The sequence below is a fragment of the Castanea sativa genome, chromosome 7, assembly GCF_040712315.1.
Source record: "Castanea sativa cultivar Marrone di Chiusa Pesio chromosome 7, ASM4071231v1".
NCBI lineage: Eukaryota > Viridiplantae > Streptophyta > Magnoliopsida > Fagales > Fagaceae > Castanea > Castanea sativa.
In genome coordinates this window covers 6,174,104-6,201,617 of record NC_134019.1, presented here as the reverse complement: position 1 = coordinate 6,201,617, position 27,514 = coordinate 6,174,104, and the positions used below count along the sequence as shown (strand labels likewise).

The 27,514-nt window shown below is 31.5% G+C and overlaps 1 pseudogene; it reads left to right on the top strand.

Moving 5' to 3' along the window:
• The first annotated feature begins 1,269 nt into the window (after positions 1 to 1,269).
• Positions 1,270 to 26,455, top strand: LOC142642927 (cyclic nucleotide-gated ion channel 1-like; annotated as a pseudogene).
• The last annotated feature ends 1,059 nt before the right edge of the window (positions 26,456 to 27,514 follow it).

The window sequence follows — 27,514 nt, the reverse complement described above, 5'->3', positions numbered from 1 at the left end:
GTTTTTTTTAGCTAACTGACCGATCCCCCTTTTCTTTCCTCTCTTCTCTTCTTAAATGCTCCTTCTTCTTCCCCACTCGTCCACGTGTCACACGAATCTTATCCTTTTGATACCTCCCCCTTCCACTACCTTCTTGAAGTCTTTAAATAATAGCAGAAAAGTAGAATTCTACTGTTCAGGGGTCGTTTCCCCATTAATGCGGCCAGGGAGGTAGGTGCAGGGTCTTTAATGTGGAGGTAGCAGCCTTTTTCTCAGATATTTCTATCACACCGTTGCATCTAGAGGGTACTTAGATCCCCCTCTTACCCAATAGTTTTCCCAAAATTCTGCCTTTAATCTTCTTGGCAAATCCCAGGGTGTTTGCCGAGCCCATCCGAGGAGACATTCATCCTCGGACGGTTCCTTGGATGTCTGTAGTGTAGGCTGACTCGTGGGCTTAGGGGCCCAATGACAAAAACAAATTGATACCAATTGATCAAGCCCACGACCCATTTGTTTATTTTATAAATCTTACCCCCACAAAATAAATACTAATTTCAATTTTCATTAAAATAGAAAATTCATACGTTTGCCTCCTCCATTAAAATCCGATCTCCATCCCTTTCCACCCATATTTTATTTATTGGTGAAAAAGACAAGGATAGGAAGACTTGAGGGAATGATCAGTGTGAATGGTTCATATTACTCACCAATTAAGATCATGATGACAGGTCTTAATCTTATTTATTACTTTCAGCTGCTTCTGCACCTCTGATTGCTCTTAAAATTCTATAAGAAAGCCAGTTTCTGCCACTCTTTGTTTTGTCCAAATTCGCTTTCCTCTTGTTCCGCCTTGTAAAATGCATGCTACTTGAGTTTTTGATCAGGTTCAATAACACATTCTCTTTCTCAATAAGGGGTTACCTTTTATTTTTTTTCTTGAACAAGTATTCATTCCATTAACCCAAGAATGAACGAGGGGTTATGCTAAGGTCAATACCAGACCAATAGACCACGCAGTATCAACCAAGCCAACTTCACTATATTTTCAACCACCGATTAAGGAGATATATATTTTGTGATGCTATTTATAACTCCAAAAAAAAATAGAAATACTTGATGTTTACTTTTATTATATTTTTGAACAATTAGGTCAATAGTCTTATTTTTCATTAGTATTTTTGCACTTTGAAATAAATGAAAAATTTGTTAGTATTGTCTAATCTCTGTTTTCCATTTCTCCAGGGATCAAAATTCAAACTTTTTTTGTAAAGCTCGTTGGGTTGTGTAAACATAGTTCAGAGGATGGATCATCAACAAGCTTAGGGTAAAACTACTCATAGCCAAAGTGACCAAACGCAAGGGAACGATGCAAGGTAGTTTCATTTTCTCTACTTATATGCTAAAAATGACTTTTTTCTTTTTTTTCTTTTTTTCTTTTGGCCAGTAGTCTAACAAATTTAGTTCTAAATTGTTGCGGTTTTCTTTTAATAAATAAATTGGTTATTATTAGGCTATCAGCTCAAACATCTTTCAAGAAGATTTCGCATGTCTGTTCTATTCTATTGTCCACTAGTATTTACTAGAGGGTTCATGGGTAGGGTTAGGTCGGGTTGGAGGGTTTTTTCAACCCAACTCACTATGATAGGTTAAAAAAAATCCAACCTAACCGAGCCCATCACAGGGGTCCAACCCAATCCAATCCAACCCTCGTGGATTGGGTTGGATAAATTTTTTTAATTACTATTATTAATATTAAATTGAGAATTAGAACACATTAATAAGAGCAAATTTATAACCAAATAATATAATACTGAGTATAACAAAAAATCAATACAAATCATATGAGGAGAACTTAAGATTTGGGTTTTGTTTAGGAAGAGGGGTAAAAAAATAAATAAAAATATTTACAATATTTTTTTAAAATTTTAAATATATATTAAATATTGGTGGGTCAAGTTAGGTTAGGCGGATTTGTGAATCTTATGACCCAAACCCAACCCGACTCACTGTAAAACAAATTGACACATATTATATATTAGGGACCGGGACCAAAATGGTATAGTTCAGAGATTGGTTCTTTGTTCTGGAGGCTGGATCATCGACAAGCACTGGCAGAGCCAGAGGGGGGCGTGGGGGGGCACCTGCCCCCCTGACTCCTAATTTTTTTTTGTATTAGTAGTCACATGGAGGAAAAAAACAAAAAAAGACTTCTACATGTTGAAAATTGAAAGTGACCAAACCACCTATTTCACTTTTTTTTTTATATCATTATTTACGCAATTTTTACTATTTATGATACTTTTCACAGCATTTTATCTTTGAATGATGCTAGAGATATTACAAATTTTACTACTTATGTCTTACAAATTGGCATGTTATCAATCACAAAAAATAATTTCAAACATTTATTCATTATATTTTTTAAGTAATACTAATCATATTTTTACTCCATCCTTTTGTAAATTTTTTAGTAGCTATGAATTAGTTGTTTTTGTTACATGAAATATATTCATATTTGCTTACATTCGTTTATTTATTTTGTTATTATTGTTGATTAATATTTTTTAGATAAATTTCACTTTTAATATCGTCTTTTAATTTTGCCCCCTCTAGACTAAAATCCTAGCTTTGCCACTGTCGACAAGCATTAGGTATGAGTAATCTCAACCCATCGCTAGAGAACAATGAAAGGTAGTTTTTTTTTCTCTACTATGTGCTAACAATAACCCTTTTTTTTTCTTCTTTTGGCCAATAGTCTAACAAACTTAGTTCTAAATTGTTGTTGTTTTCTTTAATAAATAAATTGGTTATTATTAGGCTCTCAGCTAAAATATTTTTCAAGAAGATTTTGTATGTCTATTCTATTCTGTTTTCCCCTAGTATTTACTAGTGCCTAGTGGTGTGTATGGGTTGAGTTGAAGGGTTTTTTCAAATTAATCCATCATGGTGGGTTACAAAAATTCAACCCAATTTAATTCATCACAAGGATCTAACTGAACCCATGTGGATCAGGTTGGACCCATGGTTTGGACAGATTTTTTTTTTAATTACTATTATTAACATTAAATTGAAAATTAGAACACTACAACTACAAATAAGAGCAAATTTATAACCAAATAATACTGAGTATAACATCAAATCAACACAAATTATAAGAGGAGAATTAAAGATTTGGGTTTTATTTAGGAAGAGGGGTAAAAAAGTAAATAAAAATATTTATAATATATTTTTTAAATTTTAAATATATATTAAATATAAGTAAGTCGGGTGGGTTAGATGCATACAAAATAAAATCATTTGAAATTAAATAGTGAATTAGTGGCTATGAATAATTTTGACCTTACTCAAAGTTGGAAAACAATTCACCGGCTAGAGAGCAGAATCCCCAAAGCATAGTGGTCCAAGTTGAACCATTATTTGAAGACCAAGCAATTAACTGCTGATAGAAATGTTTAGCAAAGAAGAAAATGCTGCAATTTTATGCTACTTTTACCAGTACTGATAAAAATTCGAATTTACATATGCTTTTGCCAAGTTAATTCAAAGTAATGTTTATTTATGATTATGAGCATGACAATAGTTGCATTTATTTATTGCCTGTGTCTGTGTGGGTGTGTTGATTATTTATTGCCTTAAATATGTTTATCCATGCAAAACTTGTGATAACTAGTTATCTGCTTGTCTTTAATAATTCATTAAAGTTGCCAAGTTGGTTGTAAAGCCCGTAAATGATATACGTATACATAGTTGCAAATCTGATATATAATAGTAACTAAATATTTTGTATATAAAAAAAACAATTATTTTGTATCTTTTCATTTTATGATATTTTGTTAATATTAAATAAATACTAATTTGAATTTTCATTAAAATTGAAAATTTATTCGTTGGCCCCCTCCATTAAAACCCTGCTAGCTCCATCCCTTTCCACCCATATTTTATTGGTTGGTGAAAAAGACAAAACAGGAAGACTTGAGGGGTTGACCTGCAGTGTGAATGGTTCATATTACTCACCAATTAGGATCGTGTTGACAGGAGTTACTCTTATTTATCACTTGCAGCTGCTTCTGCACCTTCGCGTGCTCCTAAAATTCTATAAGAAAGCCAATTTCTGGAACTCTTTGTTTTTTCCCGATTCCCTTCCCTCTAGTTCCGCTTTGTAAAATGCAAGCTACTTGAGTTTTTGATCAGGTTCAATTACGCATTCTCTTTCTCAACAAGGGGTTACTTTTTTTTCTTTTTTTCTTGAACAAGTATTCGTTCCGTTAACCCAAGAAAGAACGAGAGGGTATGCTAAGGTCAATACCAGACCAATAGACCACGCAGTCTCAACCAAAGCCAACTTTATCATATTTTCAACTAACCACTAAGGAGCAATGTAGTCAATACCATACCGGTATGTATACCGGTATCGAAACGTCAACGTTTCATACCGGTTTAAATACTAGCCATATACCGATCATACCGGTCAATTTCGGGCAATACCGGTTAGTATTGGGCGTAATATATCGTTCCACTTGTCAAACTGGTATAACCTCCCGTACGAGATTGACTCCCTTGCTAAGGAGATATATATTTTGTGATAGTATTTTATAACTCCAAAAAAAATATTTATAAATACTTCTTGTTTACTTTTATTATATTTTTGAACAATTAGGTCAATAGCCATGTTTTTCATTAGTATTGTTGCACTTTGAAATAATGAAAAACTTGTTAGTATTGTCTAATCTCTGTTTTACACTTCTCCAGGGATCAAAATTCATACTTTTTTTTTTTGTAAAGCTCTTTGGGTTGTGTAAGCATAGTTCAGAGATTGGTTCTTTGTTTTGGAGGTTGGATCATCGACAAGCTTTAGGTATGAGTTATCGTAGCCCATCGCAAGACAACGACAAAAGGTAGTTTCTTTTTCTCTACTTTAGTGCTAACAATAACGTTTTTTTTTTTTATTCTTATTTTGGCCAATAGTCTAACAAATTTAGTTCTAAATTGTTGTCGTTTTCTTTAATAAATAAATTATTTATTATTAGGTTCTCAGCTAAAACATTTTTCAAGAAGATTTTGTATGTCTGTTCTATTCTGTTTTCCACTAGTATTTATTAGTGCCTAGTGTTGTGTATGGGTTGGGTTGAAGGATTTTTTTAACTTAATCCATCATGGTGGGTTACAAAAATTCAACCCAATTCAATCCATCACAAGGATCCAACCGAACTCATGTGGATCGGGTTAGACCCATGTTTTGGACAGATTTTTTTTTTTAATTGCTATTATTAACATTAAATTGAGAATTAGAACACTACCACTACAAATAAGAGCAAATTTATAACCAAACTCTACTGAGTATAACACCAAATTAATCAACACAAACTATAAGAAGAGAACTAAGATTTGGGATTTATTTGAGAAGAGGGGTAAAATAAAAAATAAAAAATTTATTAAAATTTAAATATATATTAAATATAAGTAGGTTGGATCGGATTAGATGCATACAAAACAAAATTATTTGAAATTAAATAGTGAATAAGTGCATATGAATAATTTTGACCTTACTCAAAATTGAAAAACAATTTACCGGCTAGAGAGCAGGATCCCCAAAGCATAGTAGTCCAAGTTGAACCATGATTCGAAGACCAAGTAATTGACTGCTGATAGAAATGTTTAGCTAAGAAGAAAATGCTGCAGCCTTATGCTATTTATTACCAGAAGTATTGATAAAAACTCGAATTTACATATGCTTTTGCCAAGTTAATTCAAAGTAATTTTTACTATTCAATTTGAATTAAATTATTATAATATTTTCTTTAATTCAACATATTATTAATGCTAATTGCTCTACAAAATTCCAAAATAATGCACTCCAATCATCTTGTGCAAAAGAATGGGAGTCTGGAAAGAAAACATATATATGGTTCCACTAATTCAACTTCATATGTGCATAAGAGTGGTAATTGGTTATGTTTGGGATGGATTAGCCTCTTTCCAATCCCAAACTTTTTAAATATGAGGAATTCCATTCCAAACCTTTTTTTTTTTTTAATAGAGAGAAAGCAGTGCGCATGTACTTTGTTATAAAAATCTAGTTTTCTTGTAAATAGAATTAATGACAGAGAAGTTTTAATTTTTAATAAACAGTGGATTTCAGTTAAGTTAAACAATAAAATCTCTTATTATTCAATAAAAAATTTGAGGTTTGATCTTCACTTATACCAAAAACTAATTAACATTTTAACTTAATGATAAAGAACCATCATTATAGAACACACGTTATAATTTGAAAGTTGAGTTAAGTTAGCTTATATTAGTTTAAGGTGTACAAAGTCAACATAACTCAGTCCTCATACATAATTTTTTTTTTTTTTTTTTAAAGAAGATCCTAATACAGAATATCTGATAGTGTTTAGCTTTTTGCTTTTTTTTTTCTTTTTCTTTTTTTTTAAGGCAACCTCTAATTTTTATGTTTGCCAGGCCTTTGTGCGGGAATGAGAGTAAGGATACCGAGGGGCAATGTCGTCCCAGCAAAAGAAAAAATGTAGCTGAATCTGTTTCAAAGACAAAATTGGGACAGTTGTTCCTTCAATGGTATGATGAAATACTTGTATTCTTTCGCACGCTTGCAGTATCACTGGATCCCTTGTTCTTTTACGTTCCCGTGATCAAAGAAGATAAAAAGTGCATTGGGTTAAACAAAGTGTTGTGGAACACAGCTGTTGTTTCGCGATCGGTCATCGATGTCGTTTTCCTTGTGCATTTTGTTGTGAAATTCATGATACGACCTCATGAACGGGAAAAAGGTCCAAGGCTCTTGCGGTCCTTCATGTTCAAGGTTCTAGTTATTCTGCCTATTCCACAGGTAAGGGAGACTTCAGCTACATTGTAAGTTGGAAAAATACTATTTTCACGTATTTTTTCTAGTAATTTGGAACTAACAAAAAAGACTTTATATATATATATATATATATACACACACACACACTTCTTCTTCTTCTTTCTTTTTTTTTCTTTTTTGATGTAAGCCTTCAAAAAATTATGAAGTACTCATAATTAAGCATTCGTTTTCATAACCGGACCAGAGTCACCAGACCAATTTGTTCAACCAGGTTAAGTGGAAACCGGAGGCCAGGCTGACACATTAACCATTAAGACAAATTAGCTTGTTGTATCTTTATGTTGCAAACTACTATATTAACTAGTGTGTAGTCTCGTGTATATGCACAGATATCATTAAAAAATCACAATTATACTATTCAAATTGTATGTGGTATTAACTTACACTTTTTTAAACCAGACATTTTTAAAATATGTAATAGTTTCTCATTATATATGTAAGGACACAATTTTCAGACCAAGCTCAAAATGTAAGGGATCGTGGCCCAGTGAACCCAGTACAATAAATTTGTAGAGAGTCAGTCAAAGAGCTAGGTTTTAGTGCATGGATAACAGTTAATATGATTTTGGATGATGAGCCAACAAGACTTGAATCCGGTTTGTGCAAGAAAGTTTGTCATCGGCACAATCCGAGAAGCTCTGTTCTAGTATATATTGGATGACAATGGTTACAGGAGTTGTTGAGATTGCTACAGTGCTTTCTCTTCTTCTTTTTCTATCTCATTTTCATGAAGGGCCTCTTCCATTATATAGTTCCTTTTGGATGATCTTAATCCTACACTTGTTGATCTTTTGAGCCACCACTTGAGTGCTTGTCCCATCAGACACCCTTTCTGGCCTTCTGCGAGTTGTGGTTGCCAAGGTATTACTATTCAGGGGTCTTTTCCACATAAATGCGGTCAGAAAGTTAGCTGCAGGGCATTCAATACGGTGTAGCAGCTTTCCCTTAGATATTTTCGAGTCCTTATCCCTCTTGTACGTTCATGATGCTCATTCCTATCATTAGAACTTCCTGGAATGTCACTTTGATCATTAGGATCTATACCCGATCTATGTTTAGCTTATCCGAAGAGATATTCCTCCTCGTACTCGGACTACTCACGATCTCGGCCAAAGTCCCACGCTCTTGGCCGAAGCCCAGGACCCCACAATATAAATATATATATATATATATATATATATATATATATATATATATATATATATATATATATATAAAATTTAGAATTTAATTGGTTTTAGACTCTTTGGTTTTTGCATTTAGTAATTCACTTATCACAAAAATTAAAAACTTAAGATGGACATGTGGAGAAAAATTGGACTCTAATTAAAATCCAATTTAGAATCTAATTGGATTTGGACTCTTCAATTTTTACACTCAATAATTTACTTGGTACAAAATAAAAAATTGAATGGGACAAATAGCGCAAAATTGAGAATTAAATCAAAATCTAATTAGATTTTCTCTAAGTTTTGGCTATTAATATATATATATATATATATTTATATTTATATTTATTTATTTATTTTATGTAATTCAATTTTTTTTTATGAATTAACCTCAGTTGAACTTTAGTCAAATCTCAAAAACATGAGCTAGTACTTCAAAGCAAATAAAAATACATCAAATGCTCCTAAGGGAATACAACTGAGCTGGTACTCCAAAGCCAAAATAATACATCTAATGCAAAAATTAACTTTACCAGTTGACTTTTTTATTTATGTTATATTATTTTCTTAAATGACTTGTTTTTATTAATTTGAAGTACCAAGTTAGAATTACTCTAAGAACATTCGCTTAAACGGGAAATTGATTACAAGAAATTTAACATAGTTCAACCAAATTTCATGATTACATATACAAGCATTTACAATCAAACATATTTTCGATAATAATTTATTATTATTATCAATAAAATACAAACTCTTAAAGTCACACGCGTGTGTATCTTTATAAGCTTGATGATCTAAATGCTAGAGCTAATTAGGACCCCCAATTTTAATTAAGGCTTAATTAATTTTAATCTAAGCACACTTAATGCGGAATATACGTGATTATCAAATTAATTAATCAAACCACTCAACAATTGCAAGGATGAACATATAAGTGCAAGGCAAATATGTAAAGGCAGTAGGGTAATGAAACTCAAGTCCAAGATAACACGCGATGTGTTATCGAAGAGGGAAACCGAATAAGTCAGTGTATAAACCTCTCTGTGGTCCTCCAAGCCAAAATGATCTAGTAGTGAATAAGTTGGAGTACAATGATAACCAAAAAGACCCTCCAAGCCTAATTTACTCAAAGTACTTGAGCCTTTCAAGCTCCAGCTACCAACGGACTTTACTGAGTCTTGTCTTCACTAGCTTCCTAGATCCCACATTACCGTTCGGTTATACCACCAAGCCTTACCGACTTATTTTGGCAAAAACCCAATGCTTCCCAAGCTCCAAAACACTTGCTACACTCTGAATGGGTGTGGGTTGTGTTTGGGTACAATCTCATTTCAAGGTATAATAATGGGAGATGGGAGGAGAAGAGACTACAAAAGAATTTTCACTTAAGGATGAGTAGCCCTCCCTAAAAGGTGGGTGTTGTGAAAACCAATCTCTAGGGTTTTCTCTCTGATAGTCTCTTCAAAATTTTGTGAGTAATGACAGTATATATATATATATATATATATATATATATATATATATATATATATATATATATATATATATATATATATATATATATTGTGGGTGAAGGATTGGAAAGCCACACTTAAATCCAGCTGGTCAATGTATCTCGTGAGTTGGCCAAGTCACAAGTGACTCGCGAAACAGACTGATTGTTAAACTTCCTCAAGTGCTCCTCACATGGCCTTTCGTGGGTTTGCAGTCCCAAGCTAGTCACAAGCAAGTCACGAGATCAACTATCTTGAGCAATCCAAACCAACTTAATACTAAACCCATTACAATTAAATCCCACAAAACATAAGGAAATAAATTAATGAAATTACAACACTTTTTGTCATGATATACAAACAACATAAATATTATGTAATAACTTTACAATCTTTTAATTCAAAAACTAATATAAAATATCTTTCAACTATCAAACCAATGGTCTTCTCAAAAAAAAAAAAAATTATCAAACCAATGGTGGAGCCATTGTAGGTGCCACACCCAATCCTCCCCCTCCCCCCCCCTCTACAATTTTTGTTAATTCCTAAATAGATATTAATTATATATGTGTGTGTGTAGTCCAGTTTTTTATTTTAAATTGTTAGATATTTATACTTATGACTAAATGATACTTTCGGTTATTGAAATTTGGTGTTTTTGGTCCTTGCAATTTAAAAAGTTCTAATTTGGTCCCTAAAATTTTAAAATGAAACAATTTGGTCTCTCCATTTTTCCTCATTTTTGAGGGACCAAGTCGAATCAACCAAATATTTAAGGAACCAAAATTGAACCAATCTCATATTTAAAGGATATAAATTGAACTTACCTTAAATTTTAGGGACCAAACCAAAGTATTTTAATTTTGAAGGACCAAAAGTAAAATTACACAAAATTTAAGGACCAGAGGTATAATTTATCCATAAAATTATTTGTTTGATTATATAAATTTTATATCATAGTCTATGGTTTCTAATATTAATTTGAATAAAGTCTCGATCCTATATATTGTTGATGAGTTGCATGTATATACTAATAATTCGGTATTCATAAATTTATAATGAATATATATTAAAATAAAATGGAAAACAGAAAAAGAATCGAGGTTCCTTTTCATAAAAATGATAGTTGATTAAAGATAAATTAAAGATATTGAATCTATTTTGTCAATCTTGATTCTTGACTCAAGTTTGTTGAAGTTTAATAGGTATATTTTATGTAGTACACATTTGGATAATAAAATACTTGATGTATATTTTGATCTTTGTTTATAGCACAATGTTACATCCAACTACACATAGTAGGAATACAATGTATTCAAAGAAAAAAAATTACTGATCATCATATTTATATTCGACCCCATGAAATTATTTATGGCATCACCATTACTTCAAATATAGTCACTCTGTACCAATGTTCAGGTTGTTAAAATCAGGATCCTACGTAGGATCGCAGGAGGTAGGTAAGATCGTAGATCGTAGGAATAGATCGTAGATCATAAGATCCTACCTATTTTCAAATTTTAAGCAAAAAATACATTAATAGTGACTTTATATGTTAAGTAATCACGGAAAATATGAACTTATCCATTAAAAAACAAAGATTTGCATCCTATAATGTAATTTGAATGCCCTACATCCTTATATCTATACTAATGAAACAAATATATTTAAGTTTTGACACAGTATATCTAAATAATTTAGTACATGTTTAATTAGCAGCTAAGTACTAAGATATTATCAACACATATTGAAAATATTTTCTAATTTCTAAATTCCAAATCCAAAATAAGTTAAGCTAGTTAGCAAATGAAAATTAGCTTATTACAATATGAAATCCAAAATAGAATTCCCATTCTAAGGTAAACTAGCTAATTATAAATATGAAATCCAAAATGCAACGTCATTGAGAGTGCTGAGAGGTGATGGGTTTTGGGGTTCTTTAGAGGAGGCACAACTTTGGGATTGATGTTTCTAAATATTTAGGTTTCTTTCTTTTTTTCTTTTCTAAATACGATCTTATACGATCCTACCTATGTTCCTACTATTTTTACGATCCTACTACGATTCTAAATGTTTTAATGAGGTGAGGTTGTAAAATCGTGCGATCCTACGATTTAGATCGCAATTTTGACAACCATGCCAATGTTTCTAATTCATATTTCTTAATAGCAGTATCTAACTGCCTATATTATAAAGATCTAACACGTAATTTTCAACAGACAAAAAATACTGAATTTTCTCTTGGATAAGGAATATTTTTATTTTACAACAAAAATATTTTCCTTTAATAAAAGAACTTCAAATAGATTAGTAATAAATCAAAATGTGAATTTGAAAAACTTTCTAATACACATAATGACTATTTTCTTTAAATTATCACCGTCCTCCACATAATTAGATTATATCCTTTGACTCTAAAAACAAAAATTTGTTGTAACCCATTCAGGTGGTAATGCCAATCTTATTTTCAGAGATGAGACGGACAAAATCTTCAAATTTAACAATCTTGAACTCTGTAATTCTTTTGCAATATGGGCCAAGAGTTTACCACATCTACCAACACTGGAAGAAACTCATAAGAAGAAAGAAATCTAAGGCTAAGGCTTCCCAATGGTTCGAAGCTTCATGGAATTTATCTCTATACATCCTTGCTGGTCATGTAAGTTTGCTTGCGTAGTAATTTCATATTCTTTATTTTTAATCTTCGCAAATGTTGATTCTTTTATCAATTTATTGTTGTCTTTCTTAATATTTAAATTCCCAATCAACCTTCTTCTCAAAAAAATCTAAACCAACAAAGTTTGCTAAATCAAAATCATATATTGAAAAAATATCCAAAAAAGAAAGAAAAATAAAAATAACAAATGTTTCATTTTATTGATTTTTTTGGAAAAATACATCAAGAATGCTAATACATTGAAACTTAGAAGGTGCTATCTTGTGTAAGAGTTGTGTTGGGGAGATCATACATTGGAAAGCCTCAAAATGGGTAGTTAACGCAACATATATATAGGGACAATACTTGACTCAAAAGGCTGGCTTAAACCAATGGGTATGGGCATAATTATGTTATATTAACTACTCACCATTCTCATTATTATTCAATGTGAGACTTTGCTTATATATGTATACCCAACAATTTTTCCCCTTACCTGTGAATCTTTGTCTCTCTATAGGCAACAAACAAGTCTCATTTGCTCCCTTTTGCCTTATGGACTTTTTCTTCGTCAACGTGTCATCCATGAGCCTCACTGGCAGAGCCAGAGGGGGGCGAAGGGGGTCACCTGCCCCCCCCCTACTCCTAATTTTTTTTTTTTTTTTTATTAGTAGTCACATGGAGGGAAAAAAAAAAAACTTCTACTTGTTGAAACTTGAAAGTGACCAAACCACCCTATTTCACTATTTTTTTTATATCATTATTTACACCATTTTTACTATTTATGATATTTTTCACAGCATTTTATCTTTGAATGATGCTAGAGATATTACAAATTTTACTACTTATGTCTTACAAATTGGCATGTCACCAATCACAAAAAATAATTTCAAACATCTATTCATTATATTTTTTAAGTAACACTAATCATATTTTTACTCCATCAGTTTGTAAAATTTTTAGTAGCTATGAATTGGTTGTTTTTGTTTTTTTATTTTAATAATATGAAATATATTCATATTTGCTTACAATTGTTTATTTATTTTTTTATTATTGTTGATTAATGTTTTTTAGATAAATTTCACTTTTAATATCGTCTTTTGATTTTGCCCCCTCTAGACTAAAATTCTAGCTTCACCACTAATGAGCCTTATGTATGCCATCCATAAGAATCACATGTCAACCTTGTATGCTCATTTTTTAGAACTTAGCATGCACTACTGTCCATGGGAACCTTGCATCGCACCATTTGGCAATACCCTTTTGTTGGTTTTTTTTTTTTTTTTTTTTCAAGATTGCCTATATGAGCTTGTATCGGCTTGTTTGGTGTGATCCCTACTTGTGAAGGCTCCAAGTACACACATCCTGTCCCTGTGCTTTGGATGCCTTCGTGCCTAATCTATGCAAAGTATTTTTCCATCTGTTCGTAAAGTTTAGAAAAACATCTCGATTCGCTTATTGAGAATAATTTAAGTAGTGGTTTCATATCCATACAATTCTCTTTTTCTCTTATTGTTATAGTTGTAATGGTTATTAACCTTTGGTTACGATATCTGAAAAATTTACTAATTTCTAATGATAATCTAAATGGATTAGGTATTGGGAGCCTTTTGGTACTTTTTCTCTACTCAACGACTAGCGGCTTGCTGGCACAAAGCTTGTGAAATTCATGGGGTTGAAATTTCTTTTAACTGTGACCAAAGTTTTAGAAATCTCTCTTTTTTAGATGATTTCTGCCCTATTGATACACCGAATCCAAGTACCTTTGATTTTGGAATATTTCTTGAAGCCCGTCAATCCGGAAGCTTAGAGTCCACGAATTATCTGCCAAAAGCATTTTACTGTTTCTGGTGGGGCATGCGAAATCTAAGGTTTGCTCATGATACACCCTTTACTATTCCATATCAAAATATATAAGTCCTGCCTATGTCTATGTCGTTCAAGTTATACATGATGTAACTTTAAAAATATTACACCAGTTAATAATTTATTATCATATTCTGAAAATTTTACTGTTAGATTATAAATTCTATATGTTCTTAACATGCATGCCAATTTTTATGTCAATCGGATGTTATTTACTATTCGATTAATAAATTTATATTTTATGCATTATTTTAAACAAAACAAAAAACTTGATTTTAAATAATTAATTGATGATATGACTATTGATCTTTAATCACCTTGAATTTTTGTAAGCATGAAGAATTTATGAAAATAATGTAATCCAAAGATGGATGGGTGGATTCATTAAAATTTGCATTCAATTAAAAATATTGAGTAATGTAACATTGTTTAAAGTTACAAGGTTTATGGCTTTTTAATCTATTCTTAAATTTGTTGTTTGCACACAATTGAAGCTAAAATAGTTATGAGTAGTTCTACATGCAATATGTACTACAAGTTTACTACATTAAGCATACAAATTGATGTGTCACCAATCATAGAAAGGTATTTCAAATATTCAGTTATGAGGTGGTTAAAGCCTACCAATCACATTCATTAGGATATAAGTTTGTAAGTTATATTATATGTAATAAAACTTGTAGGGTAAATGCAAATTACACTCCTAAAATTTGAGGGTGATTGGATTTTACATCCTGAAGCTTCAGACTTTGGATTTTACCTCTTGAAGTTTTGGGTGTTTGAATTTTATACCCTGACGTTTCAAAACTTGGATTTTACTCTCTAAAGTTTAGGGTTATTTGGATTTACACTCTCAAATTTTGAAACTTTAGAGTATAAAATCTAAACACCCCAAAATTTCAAGGTGTAAAATCCAATCACTTCAAACTTTAGGGATGTAATTTGCAATTCACCCAAACTTGTAATACCTATACTATTTTCCTAAAGTTATTAGTTTCTCCTAGTTTTATTAATGATCTCATTAAATAAAAATATCATTAATTTCTACTCTTTATTTCTTACATGGTAAAATCGTCAACTAGAATAGAATTTCCTAGTGAACATTGGGATCACAATAGAAAGAAATACTTGAACCATGAATTGAGTTCTTAACGAATTTTCATAGATTTGGATCATCCTAGAAGTTCACATGATTTTTTAATTTTGCTACTAATAGAATTATAGTTTGCTTTTATCCTGGAGATGCTTTGGTATTTTTTTTTTCTTTGGCTATATTATATTCCTAATATATATATATATATATATATATATATATATATATATATATATATATATATATATTAAGTATTTTATAATCTAATGTATCCTTAAGGATCGAGTAAGGTGAAAAGGTCCTGTTCGGGTAAAAATCGAACTTAAACAGTTTACAAGAGTCAGATTAATCAGATTATAAGTTAACTAGTAGTTTTTAACATGCAATAATAATAATAATAATAATAATAATAATATGATCGTATTATTTTTGTCTTTCTAGTTCCTTTCAATACAAATAAGAGGTCGCAAATAACTATAAAAAAAAGAACCAAAAACAAAAACAGTTTAAATAAAGCTTAACTAATACATTGATTTCTAAGTCTACACAATCCAAAGTTCACTAATGAGTAATGATATCATCACCATAAAATAACATAAAGAAAATGCTAATGTTTGTGAACTATGTCAAGTTATCAACCTTCTCGGTTGTGCCTCTTCTTACTGCATGTAAAATAATAATAAAGTTAAATTATTTAGAAAGATAAATAAACAAAATAAGTTTTAAGAATAAAACATAACATATTAGGTAAAGAAAAACAAATAAATATTTAATATAAATTGTACCTCGAGAATCAAACTTCAAGTTGGCAAGTAATTTTGTTAGTATTTTCATCTGCAATAAAAAAAAAAATTTAATATAAGTCAAGTATGCAAAGAAAGTGATTCAATAAAGAACTAAAAATTATGACTATTCTATAACTGAATCAACTTACCTAAATTCATATAACCAACTTAAAAAAAATATCACTTTAAAAAACATGTTGGGTTCCATTGTAACCCATACAATAATTACCCATAAAGATTTTTGAGATAGAAACTAAGTCACTAGATCTCCAGCACAAGTAATAGATAATGTATTCTAGCTTACCGCTTTTGCTACAATTGCTGAACTAGCCTTTAGTCTTCACACTGATTTAGTGCCGCAAGCAAACAATCCAGAAGCAAATCTCGAAAATTTTGTAATAGGCTATCAGTTGACCGAGAGTCATTTAAGAGTCTTCTAAGTGTTTTTTTTTTTTTTTCCTGATTGTCAGTCTCACATGACCGAGCCTTCATTCTTGCATTGTCAAGATTGTCTTGTACAGTGAATAGATACTTCAACCTTCATTACCACTATTTACATTATAGTATCAAAAGCCACTATTCATGTTCTTAACATATATGTCATATTTCGTTCAAATAAGATGTTATTTATTATTCAAACTATAAAAAAATTTATGCATAATTTAAGATTATAAAAATTTAAAATTTAAACATTTAATTATTGATATAGTTATTGATTTTAATCTTCTTGAAAGTTTACAAGCATTGAGGACACAATAAGAAAATGCAATCAAATGATGGATTTGTCAAAATTCATATCCAATAAAAAGATATAAGGGAAGTTTGTAGCTATGGTCTTCTTTTTGCTTTCATTCTTTCCTTAATTTCCTCTAATTGTGTCGCATTCATGCTTCTTTCTCTCATGGGTGTAATGGGCTTGAACCACATCCTTAATTAACCACTGCTCTTGTGTATGGGGTTGGAGTTCCTATTTGTCTAAAAGCCATAAACATGTGATCTTGACCCTGCTTTCTTACTTTGAAGGCCCAAGTATAGATCTTTCATTTTCTCTTTAACTTATACATTTCCCCTAAAATTACGTGAATTCTCATTTTTTGAATTTTAGTTAGAAATTTTTAAGCTTAGTGTCTTATACATTATAGTTGTGGCATTTTGCAGTTCTTTTGGGTCAAACCTCCAAACAAGTCGCTACATATGGGAAAACATCTTTGCACTTGGAATTTCTATCTTTGGTTTGTTATTATTTCTTTATTTCATTGGAAACTTGCAGGTGAGTGCCCAATCCTTTCCTTTCACTTCTTTTTTTGTGAAACTTTTCTGCACTTGGAATTTCTATCTTTGGTATGTTATTATTTCTTTATGATAGGCCAAAAATGTATTAACCCCTTTGGTAAATTAATCAATTAATTAGTCAAGTGAATTAATTAGATTCAATTACATGCAATAAGCGTGGTAGCACAAACAAATCACTAACTAAGTTAAATGCAGCGGAAAATAAATTTAACACAGATGAATTGTTTATAAATGGGGAAAACCACTGAAGCAAAACCCCACCGGATGAATTTAAGGTCACCACTCCCTAGAATCCACTATTATCAAAACAAGCGGTTACAAGTAAAATAAATCTCATTACCTAATACGAACCTACAGTTGAACCCTTACCCCAATACCCAATTGGACTTGTGATGTAGCGGCAATCTCTTCGTTCAATGCACGACTCCTAGTAGCCTTCGCTTGACAAAATAAACCACTCAGACGTGCTCAACCGCCTACCGTGACCAAAACCCAAGAAACTCGTCCCAAACGGTAGCTGCATGCGCCTCCACGCATAGACACAGGCTCCGACTCTCCTCACACACACCGCCAAGGATTCTCAACTCCTTGATTGGATTATGGTCACATGCACCACCATGTAGGCCTTGTTGTTCGCCGATCTACAAAAACCTAAGAATCTGGTCCTCATCCAACCCTACAAGCGCTCTCATGTGCCACCTGGAGTTCCTACACGCACTGTCACCATCACACTTCCGCCATACGCAGAAGAACTACACTAGCTTCTTATAACGTCATCCATGACATTATCTAATGCCTTAGATTGTCTTTGAATTCTCATTAGTTATTTGGACCTTCGATTGTCTTTGAATTCTCAATACCTTATGTGATTCTTGAACCATTTGAATTATCAGCTTTTGCATCTTTGATTCTTGGATCAAAGACACTTGGATTTCTAATTCTTGAATTGTGGAATCTTGAGTGGGTGCATCAAGGATTAGTTCTTGGTTCTCCTTCATGTAATTCACTAGCTCTTGCATTTGGATTCTTGGGTGGTAGTCTCTATTGATGCAAGAAGGATTGGTGTTCAAAACTAATATTTTGGGTGCATATGAAATCTACCCAATTTGTGTATAAGCCTGATGCCTCCACACCTTGAAACCACTTCAACACCTCTCCTTCCATATAATAAGAGGCAATGGGAACCATGAGAAGTGGTGGAGTGTTGTCAAGAGCAAAGAATTTGTAGACCTTGAGAAGCCATCAAAAAGAATATCCACATTTGAATTTCAGTAACTCCATGAAACTTTGATGCGGTGCAATGAATTCAATCATCTCAAGATCGACTGCTCTAATACCATGTTGTGACTTAAATAATGCTCCCAAGTGCAAGAGTCACAAACTAATATTTCAGTGTGTCCGAGGTCGAATCCATATGGAAAAGGAATTTATTAGCAAACCACAAGATAAATTAAAAATTAAAAACAATAAAATTTAATGTAAGAGAAATTTTGATTGAGGGTTTGGTAAAGAAAATTTAGAATGAGGGAAAACAACAATATATTAAGACACTAAGGTTTAAGGGTTCACACATAGTACATCCATTGGTAGTCTTAACAATATTATTTTATAACTCAACTAAAATTCATACGAAGCACGATCTTAGTCTGATGATTTAGCAATTAGAAATCAAGAATTATTTTTCTAAGTTAGTTGCATAAATTTGATTTATTTTAGGCAAAACAAAACTAGTGATTTAATTCACAGGAAATTTTAAGCATTTAACATGCTCGAGTCTATGCTAAATCAAAGAATATACAGAAACAATCACTATCCTAGATAATTAAATCAATAAAAAACACAAGAATATAAGCACTAAAACCATAAAATTATTGCCATGAACATACCAATAAATAGTTGGGTTTCACCCTTTATCTTAGCAAGGTTTCTATCAAGTCATTACACCAAATAAAATACTAAAAATTGTAAATAAACTTTAAGAAAACCTAATTCTCATTTTAAGGCTGATATCTCTTGAGTTTTTCCCTTAAGAGCCTTTAAATTGTCCAAGAAATCTTATTATAAGTTGGATTCTTGTTTAAGAGAATCCCTAGTTTTTAGACTTCATTTAGCCAACATTTTTTGCCCATTTAAAGTCAGAATCGGGGTTTTAGTAAACTATAAAGTTTTAGCCCTATAAGTTAGCTTTCCAGCACTACTTGAATCATCAAAATCAATATCGGAGTTGAAAGTTATGCCCAAAATACTAAATGTTGTGTAGTCTAGAATCCCAATCCAAATTGGACTTAGATTTGATATAAATCTGTTTTGATTCCTTGCTCCAATTGGACTCAAATTTAATTAGGTTGACCTTCTTTAACTTCATTCTCTCCCCTGTAAAAATAAATTCCATTAGGATTCCTTGCTAGAATTAATTTCATTCTCTACAAAAGGCATGTAAATTCCGTGATTTGTACCCCCTTTATGGCACATCAGTATGTCGGTTCCTTCTCGTGAGGGCGGGATATGCTACATTCAATCTCCCTGAAAATAGTTTTAGATTTGAAGCCAACATAAGCTTGAGAGTATACAAAGTCTCTTAAAAAGAGATGTAGTCACCACTTGGTTGTAGGTCCAAAAACCAAAACATGACTCCATAAAGGTCTTTCTACCAGACTAGGTTCAGAGTTAGGGTACAGGATGGGAAGAAGTTAGGCACCCCAAGCCTGCCTAGCTATAGTGACCTTCATATATCGTCGTTCAACTTGGTGGAAAGTGAGCTATCTTAGAGGCCCAAATGGATGTGCGCTTGTATCTAAAGCCTAGGTATAAGCCTATGTATCATATGTGACAAGCAAGGGAAAGTAGATAAAACATGTGATCATGGAAGCATAGACATGTATAGAATCATACAACTCATGGCATCAAGCTCAAGAATTAGCATACAAACATGATAGAGGTCAAAACATCAACATCCAAGTATGTGAATGTGTATACCCGATCATGCATGTGCTCGCACACATGCAAATGGATACCAACCAAGATTGCGAGTTTCTCTCAAATGATGATTATGTCTTATGCAAAAAGGGATCATTAAAATTGATGTGAAGTCTTCGTTGATGTGTAGATATCTTCCCTTTATTAAAATTTGATTTGTCTTGATTTGTCATCAATGATCTTGCATCTTTTAAGGCTTGAACGAGATTTGATTAATTAAGACAGAATTATCTTAACTTTTATGTTACTATTTAAGTTCAAATCAATTACCTTAATAACATTAAAGCTTGTCAAGATACTCTCCTTATCTTTGAATAGTCAACTAATTCCAAAAGGAATTGAATATTAATTGACTATTGATTTTGATTTTTTTTAGAAAGTATTTAAGCTTTTATGAGTTGTAAGGCTTTCATTGATTATTTCGAAATATTTTAGTTGCCTTATGAGGATCAAGTCAAAATCAAATAGTGAATGAGAGAGAAGAGATAGGCTGCATTAGGGTCTGATACAAGAAAGGAAAGAAAATAAGATATTTTGGGTATTTTGGATTTATTACACATGTGATTCAAAAGGAAACAAACATGACAACATATATACAGTCAAAGCAAATAAAACAAATAAGGAAAGATAGTAAAATATGGCATTAAAAGTAAATGAAAGAAATCTGGTTTAGATTGGCATGCACATCTGGGCTTCAAATAGATTCCCAAAAAAACAACAAAAACACGAACCCTAGCCGTCTAAAACATGCGTACACAGGGGTATTGGTGTGTATGCATCTTATCCCATGCGTACACATCCTAAGGCAGATTACGGTTTTTTTTTTACAGATTTGCAGAAAAATAAAGAAAATGAATCAAACTACCAAAGAAAAGAATGTTATGGTACAAAAGCAACATATTAAAGCATTAAAACAACATTAAAAAACATAAAAGAAACAAGAATCAAAAGGAAGAGTGTGGATCATAGGAAAGATCTGTATCTCCTCCTCATGGCACTTAGAGTGATGTTAATTACTAGCCACTCAGCTGAAATCGACTACCGCAGTTGAATGTGTGGAGGAATGGTTCGAATGGTTTGGTCAGGTTTAGCTTAATAACCCTAAGTGGTGTGCTAAAAAAGCTTTGAACCAACTAGAAGTTTTGAACACGAATGAGCTGGAGATTATCTCCTAACCAAAGATGGCTGAAAATCAATCTAATGCTCACATTTTTTGCCCTTCTAGAGGTATTTTAGCAGAGTTTTGTAGGTATTGAAAATCTGGACCATTTGGATGGTGAAAATGGGGGTTTATATAGGAAAAATTGAGATATAAGATTAGGTTAAACGTTTGGGCAATCAGTTGATAAGGCTGGTTGCCCTAGAATCTCACCAAAATAGAAATTAAGTGATTTGAGGCTTCTGTCCAGATGATGTGTATGCCACAAATTGAGTGCCTACGCATCAAATACCTAATGTACGCACCTTTTGTAAGTCTTGGCCCAATTAGGTCAAAAATGGGCTTTTAGGCTTTTGAGCTTGATTCTTGAGTCATAGTTGGGCTTGGGCTTGAACTGTATTGAGCCACTTTGGGGTTTGTATGCTTATTGGGCTCCACACATGATGCTAATCATATTGGTAGCGACTGATTTTCTCGTCATTGGGACTAGGGGATTTAGGTATAGGTCATAACAAATTGGGGTGTCTACAAGACATATTCATGCATTAAAATTCATTTTAAGCACAAAATCAATTATTCAATATTATTCTAAAACCAAATATAAAATGCATGAATTAACAAAAAATAAGTATGATAATACTTTTCTAATAATGATATAGATATTCAAAATTAAGCTATTATTATACTTCTTGTTAGGAACTTTTCTTTTTTCTATTAGGGATAGGTGGAAAGCGTATGGAAATATATGGGAATCGTATGTGAATTGCCTTAATTCAAGATAGTTACACTCCATAGAGAAATATTAAGAAAGAAAGGAAGTGCACTAAGCAAGGAATTACATTTTTTTTTTCAAGATATATCAAATTATGGTTCCTTGCACTCTTTATACAACTCAAGCTCTCCTTCTATTGGCCACACATGTAAGGTTGTCCATGGGTTGGGTCATATTGGGTTTGGGCATAAGCAACACTCGACCCAACCTGATCGGATGTAGCATATCTCAACTCATCGCTGACCAAAAAGGTTGATCAAACTGGGTAGATCGAACCTTCAACAAGTGGTAGTCAATTTGGTTGGAGTTGTGGATCTAGAAAATGGAGAAAATTAGGCTAGTTAACGGCAAAAATCAGTGAAACTCTGGTGAGATTTCTCCAAATTTGACAAAAATCTCATCATATCCAATGAGATCTCGCCAAATCTTGCAAATCTCTCCAAAAAACTCATATATATTCCAGTTAGTTCGTGTATTTTGGATTTTGAGGAAGAAGACCTGCAACCAACTTGGCACCATTAATTTCTATAGGAAAAGACCCTCTGCTGACCACTGGAGTAGTCAGATTGGGCTGCGATTGGCTCGGATCCAGTGGGGTTTATCACTTAGCTTGGGTAACTGATTGGGTTGGACAACCCTACACACATAGCCCTAACTCTATCATAATCCCAACATGTGTAACTGACTTAATCCTATCTATTTTACTTGGAACTTAACTACTAATTGAAGGGATGTAAGGATAAGATTATTCGGATAAGAGAATCTTACAAGAAGTGTGGGGTTACTAACATAACTTCTTCCAGCAAATAGCGTTCCATCAGCAAAGTTGTGTTCTCTGCATTAGAAGCTAGATAGGTTAGTATTTTTATTTTTTTTGCATATTCCACAAGCTAGCAACTAGTTGTTACCCTTAGGGAACTTTTTCGCATATTGCACAAGTTGGTGATTGAGTTGTTAGTATTTTTATTTTGGGGAAACTATAAAAAGGGCACCATAATTATATCGTTAGGACACATTAAACCTTACACTTTTAAATGGGACTCATTAAACCCAAGACTTTCATAAATATACACAAAAATCCTTCCAAAAAAATTTCACCCTCACATGTGAAATGTAAATTTATAAAAGTTAGGAGTTTAATTAAAGTGTCTCAAATCTCAATTGAAAGTCTGGAGTTTAATATGTCCTAATTATAAATTTATGAGGTTTTTATTGTACTTTACACCATTTTTATTTTTTGGCAGAATCTTGTTCCCTTCCTTTTTCCCTCCACAAGATTGTTTAAGTCTATAAATTCTACCCCATTTCCTATATATCTACATCTCTTTTTTTTCATTTATTTATTTTTTTGAAAAAAAGAAAAGGTTTTTTTTTTTTTTTTTGAGAAGTTGGAAAAAGAAAAGTTGTGTGGAAGTAGAACATTGAGATGTATAAATGTAAAATATTATTAGTTTTAATGCCTAAACATAGTAAGATTTGGCGAGTTGAACTGACTAGCAGAAGTGGGACGACAGACGTACATGCAAAAAGAACAAGAATGCGATAAATTAGCTAAAAATTGGGACAAGGTACGCATGAGGAAGTGGAGTAAACGACAAGAAAACCATTTTTCGTGGATGTCCAAACACCACTTTGATATGAAAACAAAAGCCATGATTATTAAATACGTAGATCAGAGATATGAAGCAGACGAAGACGTTGATGTAGAGACCCTTATCCATGATCTTCCTCCTGAACTTCGAAGGGTTGTCAACCACCATATCTGCTTAGAACTGCTCAAGAATGTGAGTTTCATTACCATCATAAATTTGCTAGATAACTGCTTGTCCCATGCATGGTGACAATGTACTACACTTTGAAAATATTCTAATTGAATAGTTAATAAAACATAAAAAAAAAATACCATTTAACCTAAAAACTAAAACTTATAAGTTTTGTGCATTTCAATTATTTCAATTGTTAAAGTCTCTCTTATGATCAAATATATTTATGTTATTATACTCATAAATAAAATAAAATAAAATAAAAACTGTCATTTTTATGACCGTTGTATAATTTACAGCTTATGAAAAAATATTTGTTCCCTTTTGCATTAGTATGTTTGTTATAGTCTTGAAGAACAGTTAGAAACAATTATTTACTAGCTTTAACATATATTTTATAGTGACAATGACTAATTTTTGAAAATTAATAGTAAAATCCTACCTGCAGATTCAATCTAATAATAAAATATCATTTGAGAATTAAATAAAAAATTTGAATATATAGATTTTAGAATTTACTAGTGTACTGTGTACATAAGAATGTTCGGGGCTACGTTTGGTATGTTTTGGAAAATAGAAATTCTAGTAATATCAAATTCTAACCAAACGAAATTTGCAAAATACATTGTTTGGAGAAATAAAGTTTTAAATAATGGATCTCAAAAAAAGAGTTTTAAATAATGCTCAAGTAAGTGAGAAAATAATTATCCTCGTTAAAATGCGTTTGATTATGCTTTTTGAGAATATAATTTTCATAAAATGATAATTTATTATTAAAATTTTCTACGATATGTTAATCATTTTAGTAAATAATAGATCAAGCACAGGAAAAAAATTTCAAAGCTAGAGCTAGTATAATTAGATCTACGAAAAAATTATAACAAAAAATAACAAAAAACTCATTATTAATTGGATAATTTGTACAAAAAAAAAAAACTGAAGTGATTCCCCTAACATCTATATGAGTTTTCATAATTTTTGTAATTTATGTACAATTTTACACAATTTCTTAAAAATATATAGAGATTTATGCACAAACAATTTTCCACAAAAGTGGTGAATGGGTATGGGCTTGCAGCATAGACAGCAGTAGGTTGCTATATATGGCTTGTGACTTGGGTGGGTGGGTGGAATGAGAATCCTCAGCTCTAAGGATTACTGTTCTGATTTTTTTTTTTTTTATAAGAATTACTGTTCTGATTTAATTGTAGAGGTTAGGGTAAATATATTCTTAGAATCTAGTACAAAGTAGAGTTAACAAACACAACCAAAAAACAAATTCAAAATGTATTCTTTATGCCTAGAAAACTACTATATGCATTCATAGAGTACCTATAATGAAACAATGTTAATGGACTAGAAGTTAACAGGCTGACCTAAAAGTATTTTTTTCTCATATCCATTATACTTTTAAAAAATAAAATATTAAATATTTCTTAGCACTTTTACTTTTAATAATAATTATTTGGGGAATTATATAGATATTGTAGAAATTTTTGTTAATATAATAGAAGTTGTTTTTTACACTGTGTTTATGTCAAATTACTCAATATTTTTTTCGATGAACTGTCAAATGATTCAATATAAGCATTAAGCTTGACATGCTTTTAGTATGTAATTTATTATAAGTATAGTAACATTATTAAGATAATTTGCATTACGTGAAACTCAATTACCAAATTATTAAGAGGTATAATTTAGATTTACACAAACTTATAGTTTTTTTTTTTCCTTGATCAGCTAGAAATCATGAAAGACAGTTGGTTGGCTAGGGAAGAACATGTACAACTGTTGCTTAAAATCTGCAACACTCTTAAACCAACGTTCTACAACGAGCACTGCTACATTGTTAGGGAGGGAGACCCAATTGATGCGGTCTTCTTTATTACAGATGGCATTGTATGGACTTCTACAAGCAATAATGGTGAAGGATCTAGCTCTCGAAGTGCTGAGCGTCTTGAAAGAGGTCAGTACTTTGGAGAAGAACTTCTTGAATGGGTTTTGAAACCTACCTCTGGGCGCGACCTATCCATACTTCCTGTTTCTTCAAAAACCCTCAAAACCCACACAAAAGTGGAAGCCTACGCTCTAATGGCCCACGACTTCAACAAAATATGGCAGTGGTCACTATTAGGCCCAGAGCAATTGGACCAAGCAGCTATACTTATACAACGACTCTGGCGCCGCAAGCGATTGCGGTCCCAACAAGGATGTTGTTGGGGGTTCAAGAAAACTTGTTTTGATGTCTGATAGAATCCATCAAAGTCTGACAGTACTGTTGTTGCAAAGCAATAGTTTGTTTTGATGTCTTTGTAGTATTAAGTTTGTTTTTCTAGTCATAAGGTTGCTACTTGTTTCTCAATTGCACTCGCTCTTCTTATTCATTATTTTTATGATCCCTTCTGTACCATTTCATTGAACAAAAGGGGGGCGAGGGCGACCATATGTGGCTTACCCCCTAGGGCGTGACCTAATAGGAGCACCCCGCTAGGAAATGTTGGATTGATGTTTTTATGTTTTGTTATTAATATAATGCATGATGTATAATAATTTAAACGATAACATGTTGTAATTTTACTTTCTAGAAATAATATGAATCTGAAAATTTGGTTGAAACCCAAATGCAGACGTGTTTCTAGGTAGAATTTAGATTCTGACTTTCTTTTCTTTCTTCCTTTTTTTTTTCTTTATTGTAGTAAGTGTTATATAGTTTTCCCTTTTTTTTCTTTTTTTTTATTAGTTTATTTTATACATTTTTTGTTTTATTTTAAATTTTATAAAACCTAAACACCAAAAATATTTAGCCTGGTAACTATGAATTTAAAAAAAAAAAAATAAACGTTGGACATTTTGTTTATTAAAAGATAGAAAAAGAAAAAATATATATTTAAAACCTTAATATAAAATTTTATTCGGTTTTGGCCTTAAATAAATTAAATAAGTTTTGAATTTTTCGATTCTAAAAAAAATAATAATTAGATTCTTTCCTTTGAATCAATATATTGGTTAATTACTATTAGAACATTTTTTTTAATAACATTTTGAATGTCTGAAACTGAAAGACACCTTATTGCAGCATCTTACTTGTATTATGCTGCTTTTGGGGCCAACTATGTCTAACCCAACTAAAATTTTCAAGATCTTAATTTTAAGTCACGAATTTTCAATCAATGAATTATCTTTTTTATAAGAAAATGATTTTTTTTTTTTTGAAAATCAATGATTTTTTTTTTTTTGAGAAACAGAAAATCAATGATTTTAAGTTGCTAAGTTATATACCAAGTTACCAACACACATATAATATGGCGCACAAAAATAATATGACACCAAAAACTTGCTATTATTAGCGAAAAAAAAAAAAAAGAATTATTCTAACAATGATATTGTGATATTATATATGCTGAAAATTGGGTCTTAAAATATTATATGTATGTAATTTAATGTGATTCATTATAAATATTACACATGTTTCAGCTATTTGACACATTAGAAATACATAAAACTCTGTTTCCAAAATTTAAAACTAATATTTCCACTAAATTTATATAACCAAATTTTATTTTAAAAATTTTAATATATATATTTTAAACCAATTTAATTGTGTACTATGATTTTTTGTTT